The 13,263-nt window shown below is 39.8% G+C and overlaps 1 long non-coding RNA gene across 3 annotated transcripts in view; it reads left to right on the top strand.

Annotated features, from left to right (window-relative positions):
- The window catches only part of LOC149127011 (uncharacterized), a 552,476-nt gene that overhangs the window by 450,053 nt on the left and 89,160 nt on the right, over nt 1-13,263 (top strand). For 2 of the 3 annotated variants that reach the window (XR_016232098.1, XR_016232096.1), the window contains exon 3: nt 7,833-8,076. The exons of the other annotated variant lie outside the window; for it this stretch is intronic. This is a non-coding gene — a long non-coding RNA (uncharacterized LOC149127011). Of the gene's footprint in view, nt 1-7,832; nt 8,077-13,263 lie in introns of those variants that run through there. 3 annotated transcript variants of the gene reach the window in all.

Raw genomic sequence — 13,263 nt, 5'->3', positions numbered from 1 at the left:
CCCGGTCGGGGCGCTGGATTCTGTCCCGGTTGCCCCTCTTCTGGTCCAGCTCTCTGCTGTGGCCCTGGAGTGCAGTGGAGGATGGCCCAAGTACTTGGGCCCTGCACCTGCATGGGAGACCGGGAGGAAGCACCTGGCTCCTGGCTTCAGATCGGCACAGTGCGCCGGCTGTGGTGGCCATTTGGGGGGTGAACCAACGGAAGGAAGACCTTTCTCTCTGTCTCTCTCTATCACTAACTCTTCCTGTCAATAAATAAATAAATAAATAAATAAAATTTTAAAAAAGAAGTAAAGGAGAAATATAGAAATATTTCCCAGAGAATCAAAAACTGGAAGAATTCATCACTACCACACCAGCCCTACAAGAAATCCTGAAGGGAGTCTTACCTTAGAAGCATCAATCATGAAAACACATGAGAGTACACAATTCACTAGGAGAAAAGGTACAGAAAAGAGAAAGAGAATCCAACCTTATTGTAACAGAAAGCTATCAAACCACAAACATGAATAAATATAAGAGCCGGAAAAAAAGAATGTTAAAAAACAAAAAGCACTGAACAAAATTATGAGTTAATTCTTACATATAAAATTAAACTTGAATGAAAATATGTTAAATTCTCTAGTGAAAATACATGAATATGTTTTAAAAAAGACCCTAATACATGGTACCTACAAAAAAATTCACTTTACAAAAAATTAACATAGACTGAAAGGTAAGGTTTGGCTATAATATGCAAAGGAAACCAAAAATGAGCTGCAATAGCTTTATTCATATCATATAAAAGAGACATTGGTTACCTGGTGTTGTGGCATAATAGATAAAGCTGCTGCCTGCAATACTGGCATCCCACATGGATGCCAGTTCAAGCTCTGGGTGGTCCACTTCTGATCCAGCTCCCTGTTAATGTGTCTGAGAAAGCAGTGGAAGATGGCCCAAGTGCTTGTGCCCCTGTACCAATGTGGGATATCTGGATGAAGCTCCTGGCTCCTGGCTTCTGCCTGGCCCAGCCCTGGCTGTTGTAGCCATTTGGGGAGTGAACCAGCAGATGGAGGATCTCTCTCTCTCTCTCTCTCTCTCTCTCTCTCCCTCCCTCCCTCCCTCCCTCCTTCTCTCTCTGTTACTCTGCCTTTCAAATAAATAAAATTAATCTAAAATTATTTTAAATTACAAAAAACTAAAAATAAAGAATAACAGTAAAGATGAAAAGATTCATTCAGCAAGAAGACATAGCATTCACACATGTATATGTACCCAGTATAGTATCCTCCAAATATATAAAGCAAATAAGACTGAAAGGAAGGGATAGATAGATAGACATTGATGTAGGCAAATTTTTTTGGAGAAGACTCCAAAATTTCATGCAACAAGTTATTGTCCAGAATTTATCAGGATCTTAAAAAAAAAAAAAAGCAAAACAAAACAAAACAAACAAACAAAAAACCTCTATAACAAAAAAGAAAAGCAACCAATCCAATTAAACCATGAGAGAAAGACATGAACACCTGAGCAGACATTTCTCAAAAGAACTACACATGACCAACAAAAATGTGAAAAAATACTCAACATGTCTGTCCACCAAGGAAATGCAAATCAAACCAAAAGGAGATATTATCTCGTTCCTCTTAGAATGACTATTATGAAAAAAGAAAAGTGAACACTTATCTACTGTTGGTGTGAATATAAATTAGTACAGCAATTGTGGAACATAGTATGGAAGTTGCTTTAAAAAACTAGAAATAGAATTGTCTTATGATTTAGCAATCCCACTACTGACTATATATATAAAGACGTGAATTTGTTCCATGAATGAGATACTTTCTCTACTGTGTTTACTGTAGCACTTTTTGTGACAACCAAGACATGGAATGAACCAAGGTGTCTATCATCAGGTGAATGGATAAATAAAATATAACATACACAGCCTGTGAAATAATCTTCTGCCATAAAAAAAAGAATGAAATCCTGTTATTTTCAGCAGCATCAATGGCACTGGACAGCATCATGTTAAGAGAATTAAGCCAGGCACAGAAAGACAAATAGCACATGTTTTCCTTCATGTATGGGAGCAACAAAATATAAGCTTGATATGAACACAGAATGGTAATTACTAGAGCCTGGGAGGTGTAGGAAAGGACAAAGGAAATTTGGATACCAAATCATAGTTAGATCTAAGGAATAAGTTCCTAATGTTACAAAGAAATAGCAGGGAGACTATATTCTACAATAAATTAATATATATTGTATGAACAAGTAGAAGAAACTCCAAGCCTGAAATCAAAAAGTCAGGTCAAACAAGGAGAAATGTGGATTACTTTATTTTGATCAATACACATTTTATACATGTATTGAAATGTTACACTGTAGCCTGTGAATATGTACAATTACTAAAATTAAAAAAAAGTTATCAGAAAATTAAAAGGAAATTGGAAGCAGCAAATTTTAGTAAGTCTTTTAGAGAGTCAGAAAAATAAAATATGGAAAATAAAGGATTAAAATTTGAAAGCAAAAACATAAATTAGGAGTGGATATTTGTACTAGCAGCCGAGATGCCATGAGACACTTGCATCACCCATTGGAGTACCTGAGTTCAGGTACTTGCTCTGGCTCCACTCCAGCTTCTTGAGTTACAGACTCCAGGAGACAGTGGTGATGGCTCAAGGAGCTGGATCCCTCACACATGTGAGAGACCTGAAATTCCACCTCCCAGCCTCAGCCCAACCCTGCCTTAACCATTGTAGGCATCTATGGAGTGAATCAGCAAATGGGAGGACTCTTTCACACTCTCTCTCAAATAAATTATATAATTAATATATGCATATATACACATGTGCATATATATTCTGTATGATGTCAGTGAACAAAAGTAAAAGGCAAATATTCAACAGAAAATATATTGAAAACCATATGACACAGGGATGAAGTTACTAATTTATAAAACATGCTTATAATTAAGTAATAATACACTGCTTGGAGGAAAATAAATACACACTTCATTCTACTCACCAAATACAGCACTACACATCTTTATGGAAATGACAATTAAAACAGCAAATTAATTTATAATATAGCCAAAATTGACTTATGCTTAAAGCCATGACCTAAATATATTCATTACAAATTACAAGTAAAAGAAAATCAATAAGCCATTTTGTTTTGGGCAGAGGATATGATTTGAACGTTTAAGAAAAGAAACACAAAGATGTGATATAGGTGTAAGTTTCTTAGTATTTGCAAATCCATACTCCAACATATGGATGGTCTAATTTTACTCTATTAAGATTCTGTTTTAAATAAATAAACATTGATTTAGTGGACGATCAAAATTCAGGAATGTTCATTTCAGCATTATTTAAAATAGCAGAGAGACTAGAAGGAACTATCCAGTGATAGAAGATTAGTTAAACTGTGGTAACTAAAGTGTCTACCAAACATTCAATATTTTAAAAATCTGTACCAAGTACCTCATACTTAACAGCCACTATGCTGATAGTTCTAATACAAACGAAAACACATTTCCACCCGTCAAGGACTGTTGTCTGGGTAGTGATAGAGATTTCTTCGTAGATGTCTGGATTCTCCAGAAAGTCAACATTTCCTTTCTTTATCAGGTGGCCAGAATGATATGATTAGAATTCCAGATGATGAGTGGGCAGTTCATTCTGTGGCTCCTGCTCACCCCTCCAGCCTCAGCCTCTGTGCTCGTCCCTCCTCTGTGGTCCTGACAGACTGAACACTTCCCATGCTAGAAGGTGCCAGGTCCCCTCTGCTTTTTGGCTCTTTGCATCTGAGCTTATGTCTGAGTTTCACACTTTCTTTGCCTGGAGGCCTATGGCTTAATTATACTCATCATTCAGTTGTCTGAGAAAATTCTATTTTGACATACTTTTCACAGAGCTGCAAGCCGGTGGGAGGCCATTCTCTTATGTGCCCCATCAGCAGCCCATTGGCCACCAAGGAGCACTTGGATCTCTCAAATACAATGTGCTATAATTTACTGGTCTGCATTTTCCCCTAGCCTGTGAATGCCATGAGGCCAAAGACCAAAAGGAACTCCTCACATTTGGGCACTGTGTTACAGGACTACTCTGTGTGGATCATAGCTTCTAATCCAGTTCTCACTAGTTCTGATACTAGGAAACATATATATTGGTTTGAGGAATGTTTGCCAACATGGACAAAAGCTTTTTATATATTTGAAACAGGTTTAGTTTAGACCCCATTTTAAGGCACAGTAAATATATTATGAGGAATAAAAAAATAACATTAATTTGAACGCAATTATGTACCACCTTGATGTCTATGACATTCTTCTAACCAGGTTTTCTATCCATTTTTGTTTCTTTTTTCCGCTTCTGGCCACTTCCCATGCCATGTCCTTTCTTTCTTTTTTTCTTTTTCTTTTTTTTTTTTTTTTTTTTTTTGACAGGTAGAGTTATAGACAGTGAGAGAGAGAGACAGAGAGAAAGGTCTTCCTTCCATTGGTTCACTTCTCCAAATGGCCGCTATGGCCAGCGCGGTGCCGATCCGAAGCCAGGAGCCAGGCACTTCTCCTGGTGTCCCATGCGCGTGCAGGGCCCAAGCACTTGGGCCATCCTCCACTGCACTCCCGGGCCACAGCAGAGAGCTGGACTGGAAGAGGGGCAACCGGACTAGAACCCGGTGCCACAGGCAGAGGATTAGCCAAGTGAGCTATGGCGCCGGCTCCCCGTGTCCTTTCAAAGAGTAATTTTCTTAAGCTCCACTCAATTTATCTAAGTCTCCTGGATGAACTTTGTCACAGATTCCCCATTTTCTGTGTGCTTCCTGATGACCCGTTGCTGATTCTTCGACAGAACTCCTCTGCACCACACCTGCTGTGCTGACAAAGGATTCCTACATTCCTTTTCATAAATTGTTCTCCCAGATGGGAGGGAATGTTCTTTCTCTATTTGTTGTCTAGCTAGCACCTACTTGCTTTCAACAATCAATTTGGATTCTACATGTACAAGAATCTTCTTTGCACCCCTCTAAATCCTCCATTACTCTGTACAAATGCTTCTATCATGCTACGTAGGAGGCCTTTTGATATTACCTGCTATTGATCTGTCTTGCTTATTTGTAGAACTTCTGGAATGTGCAGTCTCTGTCTTTAGTATTTGATCTCCAGTTGTTATCACAATGCTTACATGTACTAATCATTACAAAAAAATTTGAATGAATGAACAAATGGATGGATTCTAGACATGCTGTAGTTAGGTATTTCTCAGTATTCCAAGAACAATTATCTGAATAAGACATTATGAGTGATTCCCAGGGAGCATGGCATATAACTTTTAGCTTTATGTAATAAAATATAACCAATGTATAACAAGTGCCAATTCTATGAATCTTAAAAGGTGGTATCTGCATTATATTTATCTGTATTTATATCATATCTATAAGAAAAGTGAAGCCAAGAGCATTAAATAACTTGTATAATACCGTGCAAGAATTAGACCAAACAGCAGGAGTAGAACTCTGGCTTGTCTGACTCCAAAGGTCAATGCACTCTACAATTTACTATTTTATAAATAATATAAAATCTAACCTACTGAATATTTATGGTGTATCCTTGTTCTATTTTTGCATAAATTATTTTGCTAAGTCCTTATAATTACTCTATGAGTTAGGTATTATTACTGTGATTCCAGTTTTATAGATTAAAATTAAAAGTTCACCAAGGTTAAATAACTTGCTTCATCACATTCAGCTAGACTGAAGAAAAATTGGCCTGGAAATTAGATGCTCTGACTCCAGAGCCCATGTTTTTTCTCTACCAAGTTATATTATATCTCAGATGAAGAACCTATCAGGTTTCCAGATTTTCCAATAAATACCAACGTGCATTTGGTCATGTGTTTATAACATACATTTAGAAAAACATTTCTGGGGCCAGTGTTGTGGCACAGCAAGCTAAACTGTGACTTGCTATGCTGGCATTCCATATCAGAGCACCAGTCTGGGTCCTAGCTGCTCCTCTTCCTTTCCAGCTGCCTGCTAACATGCCTGGGAAAGCAGTGAAGGATAGACACAAATACTTGGCTCCTGCCACCCCTGTGAGAGACCTAGATGGAGTTCCAGGCACATGGCTTTATCCTGGCCCAGCCCTGGCCATTGCAGCCATTTGAGGAGTGAACCAGAAACTGGAAAATATCTCTCTCCCTCTGTCCCTCTTACTCTTGCTCTTGCTCTCTTGCCCCCACCATATAAATAAATAAATATCTTAAAAAGAAAAACATCCCTGAGACCTAAATGTGAGATTTTTTGATTAATTATAAATTATCAAGACTAATGAAGTGATCCAACTCCAATGAAAAAATTTAGTAATCATTAGAAGATAAGTCTATATAAAAAGTGTTAAAGCATTAGAACAATAATTAGACTGCCAGAAAGAGCCACTGTAAAATGTTAAAATTGACATCAGTGAAATGGAAATGTCGTCTTAATTTTAAAAATCATTACTTTCTGCCATGCTCACCTGATATAATGGTGGTCTGTCACGAATTTTAAAAAAGAGAAGAGCTCATTGTCTGAAACAATTCAACTTTCATCTAATTTGATATCAGAATACAGATTTGTAATTATTTAATATTTATCTAAGTTATTCATAGTTTAAGTTCCAAGGGAAATGATGGAACGTATGTCTTTTTTTAAAAAAAAGGAATTTGTCACTTTAACTTTTTCTCAAAAGAATTTGTGCAAGGTACTTGCTGGCAGAAAAAAAAGGATACAAGAAAAAAAGGATGCAATTACCAAATTATTTGCAACTGTTGTCTTTTTTTTTCTTGCATTGTTGATAATGTTTCTAACATCATAGAAAACAGGAGACTATAGTGTGAACAACAAAAGTTTTACATTTGGAAGTATGTTAAGCACTTTGTGGGGGATGGTTTGAGATTGATTTAACATACTAGCTGTGTGCACGTACTCATAGCTCTGGCCACTTTCCATACAAAGTGGCATTACTGCCTCTCTGTGTAGACTATCTTAACCCCATAATTAACGAAGGAGAATCCTCTGGCAGCTCAGGCATAATGCTGTTCTAAAGAAAAAAACACAGGTAAAAGTAAGTGTAGCATTTCACAGAAAGAGTAATTTGTCGGGGGGAGCCCTGTGGTGTAGTGGGTTAAAGCCCTGGCCTGAAGGGCCGGCATCCCATATGGGTGCCAGCTCGAGACCCAGCTGCTCCTCTTCCGATCCAGCTCCCTACTATGGCCTGGGATAGCAGTAGAGATGGCCTTAGTTTTTGGGCCTCTGGACCATGTGGGAGACCCGGAAGAAGCTCCTGGCTCCTGGCTCCTGGCTTCCGATTGGCGTAGCTCCGGTTGTTGGGCCCATCTGGAAAGTGAACCAGCAGGTGGAAGACCTCTCTCTCTGTAATTCTGTCTTTCAAATAAATAAAATAAATCTTACTTTTTTAAAAAAGAAAGAGTGTTGGTCATGAAAAGTCATTAACCTTTACCTCAGTAGTTAATGGGCAGCCCTAACATGACCATTTGTGTGCTTACATGTCAGAAGACTGAAGATCAGACAATATACCAGGTCTCTGTTAGTGCCTGTACCTGGAAATCCTTTTCATTGTCAGATGAAAGAGTTGGCTTTATCCCGTAAACTTTACCAAACATGGAGCTCCCTACTAGCTACAAGGTTACAAGGTGAAACGTGGAACTACTACCCTTTCCTCACATATATCTTTCAGGGATTTTTAGTCATTTCTGTACCGTTAGATACAAACAAGCCAACCTCACCTGGTAGTTCAGCCATGCCCATAACCAGAGTTTCGCCTAACCAAACCTGATTTTTTTTTTTTCAGGAAAAGCATCTTGAAACGTCCTGAACCCAGATATCTTCGAGCCCAGATCCCCATTTGCTGTGTGTCTGGGTGCTCTGCTCACATTACTCCCCCCGCTATGCCATGCCTACCCCTCAAACCATGCCTACAGTTGTGTGCCTGATGTAGAGGCCTGGACTTCTGCTCTGTAGCCCAGAGTTTTAGGGCTCAGTGTTCGGAACCAGGTAGACACGAAGAAATAACAGCTCAAATTGATGAATAGTTTTAGAACTTTGAACAAATTTTAAAACCATATTGTATATAAATTTATTTCATTGATATTTCCTTATTTAGTTATTTATTTTTCTCCCTCCCTCAAGCCTCCCTCCCTCCTCCTTAAGTGATTGAATTTTTTAACCTGAAAACAACAAGATTTATTTAAATATTAACAACTTTTCCTCATTAAGTGATAAAACTAACAGTGTTTCTAAATTCCTGTTTAGGTTCTAAACACTTCTCTAGTGAATTTAAGCAAGTCTCTTTCTCAGCATCAGATGTCTCATGGAAATCTCTTATTGCCATCTCTCATTAAATGTGTATTACAGGGGGCCAGCACCGTGGCTCACTTGGCTAATCTGCCTGCGATGCCGGCACCCCGGGTTCTAGTCTCGGTTGTTCCTCTTCCAGTCCAGCTCTCTGCTGTGGCCCGGGAGGGCAGTGGAGGATGGCCCAAGTGCTTGGGCCCTGCACCTGCATGGGAGAGCAGGAGGAAGCACCTGGCTCCTGGCTTTGGATCGGCGCAGCGCCAGCCATGGCAGCTAATTGGGGGGTGAACCAATGGAAAGGAAGACCTTTCTCTCTGTCTCTCTCTCTCACTGTCTAACTCTGCTTGTCAAAAAAAAAAAAATGTGTATTGCATGGTAGATACTCTGAAATTCTGTAACATATTGACTCCTGCAGTTCTTCTGCAGACAGTCTTATACAAGTAACATTTTTATCACCATTGTACTAAAATTCACTCTGAGAATAGTTTACTAAAACTCCCAACTACCACTCGTAAATGAGAACTAGAATACTGTTTTTATAGAAAGAGCCAAAGAGATCATTTATATTTTTTATATAAAATGCCTAAAACAGTGCCTAGGACATAATCTTCTGTCTATTTCATTATTATTATTATGTCTCAATTTCTTAATTCACTTTTACCTTTTACTTATTTATTTTTTTGAAATGTAAGCATCAACTCTCGCCCTGGCATCGTTACAACCTTTAATCTCAATTCTTTCCAGTCCCATTTTTTCAAGATCTGAAATGTGGTGGTTTTTTTTTTTTTTACCATTATCCTGTTTTAAAGTGATTGATGCCCCTACACATTTGATGTTAATATTACCATTCTCTGCATATTCTTACTCTATTTGTATGTGTTGCTATACAGATCAAGCCTCTGGGTCATCAGTTCCAAACCATGTAGAACCTTGGACACTGGGAAGTTAGTTCTTCTCTGTAACGTCACACCTGAAAAGCTCAGTTCCCTAATCCTGGTCTCTCTAGCATCTTGTTAGCGCCTCTGCCTGGAAACCCCATGTTTAAGACTCTTCACTTCATTACCACGGAGACAGCATGGCTAATCATGTTCTTTAGACATTAAAAAAAAAAAATGAGAGAATGGTAGAAATCACCCAAAAGCTTAGTCCTGTCTTTATTCATGTCAACCATCTCAACGGAAAGAACTTTATGTTTCTGAGGACAAAAACAGGTAATATCTGGGGCTGTCAAATCCAGGTACTTTCTTTTATAGTGATTTTTCGTTCTACATGTGTCATAGAAATCTGATGCAAGAGCTGTTACAATTGGGCTATTATTGTAGGAGCAGGGATTTAATCACATTAATATCTGAAGAGGTCTTCCTGAGAAGGTGAGTCACTTAATCTTTCTGAACCTCAGTTTCTTCATTTATGAAATGAGGATAACGTGATGATCTAACATAATGAAGATAATTAGGCAGTGATCAAGGATAGAATTATAGGCTTAGCAGCTGTGGGAAACAGAAAGCAGAGTGGTAACATGTCCTTTGTCATAGCCTTGTCCTTGCCTCATTTGAGACTAAAGAGACAGACAGAGAAAATGGTCCCACTCCCCATTAAGCAGGAAGAAGAATAAAATCGAAAGGCAGATAATGGATGGCAGCCTGGCCTCCCTAACTTCCCTCTGAATTTCTCACAAAACACTAGAAGCTTTCTTTTGACTCGTCTTCTACGACTTCAGTGTGAGTCTTTGTTCTTTGGGGCCTTCACAATAGGGTTACTGGAGTGCCTTTATTTTTCAGATCTATTATTTTTAAAAATCTCCATAAAGAGCTGCTCCAGTCTCTCACCTGTGTTTCCCATCTTCCTGTATTTTATCCTATTTCTTTTTAACATTGAGGTCGCTGCCCAGTGATGAGCTATGCAGTACGTATGACTCACTGCCCATGTTTATTGAGAACCTGCATGGATCTCAGTTATGTGCTAGGTACTGTAATGTTAGGGAAGATTGTGATGTGATTTTGAGGTAAGTATTATTGTCTTCATTTTTTAAAAATAGATTTATTTAATTTATTTGAAAGACAGAGTTATAGAGAGAGGTAGAGACAGACAGAGGACTTCCATCTACTGATTCACTCCCCAGATGGCTGCAATGGCTGGATATGGGCCTATCCAAAGCCAGGAACCAGGAGCTTCTTCTGGGTCTCCCATGTGGGTGCAGGGGCCCAAAGATTTCAGTCATCCTCCACTGCTTCCCCAGGCACAATCGCAGGGAGCTGGGTCAGAAATGGAGCAGCTGGAACTTGAACCTTGATGCTGGCACTGCAGACCGGGCTTTAACCCTTTAAACCACCGCAGTGCTGACCCCTATTGTCTTCCTTTTACACTGGGGCAATCCAAGCCTCAGAGAGGCAAATGACTTAGCCAGGTACCAGGATTTGAATGCAAGTCTTTGGGGCTCTACAGGCCCAAATAAGGAGGTATTTGAATGAACATGATACAAGAGGGAGTCACATTGGTCAGGAAAATGATACACTGCTTCTATTCCGAGTCCACACGTGTATACTGAGGTTCAATTGTTACATCAGTGTCCTAGTGGGGATAGGTGGGAAGCTGTTCCATGTTGATGAAGTTAGATAAGAGAAAGTTTGGGACACAGAAGACTGGTCACATTAGGAAGTGATGGGGTCTATATTAACATAGGCTTAACTATCAAGAGTTTGTGGGCAGGGGGAATGGCTGGGAATATAAATCGAAGGTAACAAAGTCTGGAGAGCAGGATAGGCAGCTGGAGTTAGGCAGTCATGGGGCATGATACATAAGATTAATTTGGAGACAGGGGAGGGGCATTACATCAAATTAAATTGGGCAAAGAGAAAATGCTTATGGCATGGTCTTCAATTTCTCACATGACTGGGAGGAATTATCTTTTAAATTCCAGCACAGGAGGAGGCCAAAGGACACATGATTCGGTCCAGGAAGCCTGGGGAAACCTGCTCAAGTCATATAATCGGCAACCTCGATTAAAAAAAGGATGGGGAAGTGGCCATTGGAATTAGCGCGGAAATGTTCTTTGAGAGCAGCTCTCTGTGGTGTGCTATGTTCCTCTAGCAGCTCACAGAACACAGGGAGGAATGGAGACAGTAGGCCCTGGGTGGATTGAGGGTTGGGCAACACAGTATGAAAAGACAGAGACGGGGAGCTTGGCTGAGCTGAGGGTAGTGGAGAGCGGGGCTGCAGGGAGGCTGGGGCTGGTCTGCTGACAGGAGTGGCTTGGTAGAACCGCTGCAGTGAGACCTGTGAGGTCACTGAGGACCCGCACTGGCTGCTGAACTCAGAAGAATGCGAGGGAAGCTGAGGAGGGGAGTGGAAAGGAGGTTGTGAAAACACCCAGACCAGTTGTAGTCCTCCGATGACTCCAGAATCCCGGCTCCCCAGGCCCTGAAGATTGAGTCCTGTGGCCTTTATCATGGTGATAATGGGAGAAGGTTGTCAGGATTTCTGGATGTAGCTGAGGGAGGAGGCGGTCTTTCCTTCTCTGTTCTTCTCCTTCTTTTTATTATTTTTCTTGTCAGTATTTAATTGCCACTTTTATTTCCTTTGAGAACCAAGGCATCTGCTTTCCCAGTTGAGAGGTACAGTGCACGGAAAAGACAAAGAGAAGATGAATACATTTTGCTCCATCGTGAGTCAGTCCCCCCCACCTTATTTTAATTATTCCCCACCATCCTTTTCCTTTATTCACATATCCTCTCATCTCAATGTTCTTGTCACATTGTTATTCTTAAATCATACCCACTGGAGGGGAAAGAGGGTTGTCTAAGACCTAAAATATGGAGGTTACTAATTTATAATGCACATATGTAAAACAGTTCAGCTGTGTTTCCTCTGGCCTCTGAAATACCACTCCCAGACGCTACACCAGGACAGAGCACAAGGGCATGGATGCTTCCCATTAGCCTCCCAGTCTTTCTCTCCCTTTCTACCCCTCCCTTTGATGGGGACCTTTGAGCACAGATGCCCATAAATTAAAGTGTGTTGTTGACTATTTGTAGACACCAGAAGCAGCTCTTTCAGATGAAACATGTATTAGACTTCAAAAAGCAGTTGCATTCCTAGCTTTTTAAGACTAACTCATCAGTAGGTTCCTAAAAGAAGAAACGTTAAAATCCAATAAATATAAATATGTAGAAAGATTTCTTCTTGGTGTAAACCAAATGCTCTATTTTTGCAAATATTTGGGGTGGTTTTAATCACTAGAAATGACAGAATAATGATAAAATGCAACATTTAGTCTGGGCTGTGTCAGGGTGGACTGGTATGAGATTATTTCTTCCTAAAGCACTAGTACATTCTGTGGGGGGGGTGGGTGTGGGTGTGTGGGTTGTCTCCTCTCTGTGTTCATTCCTTTACACATTTATTTAACACGTATTAAACACTGAGCTAGGATTTGAGGACGTTAAGTTGAATGAGACTGAATCACAGCTTTCACAAGTTCTCACGTCGCAGAGCAACTACTAATTCAATTATTTTTCAAAGAAGCAATTGTGGAAGATGAAGAAAAGGGACCCCAGGGTAGCACTTAGTAGTAACCCCAGATGGCCAGCTCTGCTATCCAGTCAGGGTCTCCAGAGGGTGGCATTCATTATTTGATTCATTCTTTTTGGTCTGGTCCTTGTTCCTTCTCTGCACACTAAAGGTCATATATCAGCTGATCAGTGCAAAGCAACAGATCCATCTGTAAGGAGCAGCTTCACAATGCATGAGCTCATAGAGACAGATAATAATCTAGAATACTCTTCTGTAATACTATACTATAGTCTAGAACGATTGCTATCCTGTAATCTTATACTATATTCCAGAACAATGCTATAGTATTATAATATAGTATAATACTATACTATAGTCTAGAACAATATATATGAGAGAGAGAGAGAGATCTTCCACCC

This window comes from Oryctolagus cuniculus, chromosome 4 (assembly GCF_051225735.1).
Source record: "Oryctolagus cuniculus isolate XC-2025 breed Fujian yellow rabbit chromosome 4, ASM5122573v1, whole genome shotgun sequence".
Taxonomy (NCBI): Eukaryota; Metazoa; Chordata; class Mammalia; order Lagomorpha; family Leporidae; genus Oryctolagus; species Oryctolagus cuniculus.
This window is presented reverse-complemented; position numbering and strand designations above follow the sequence as displayed.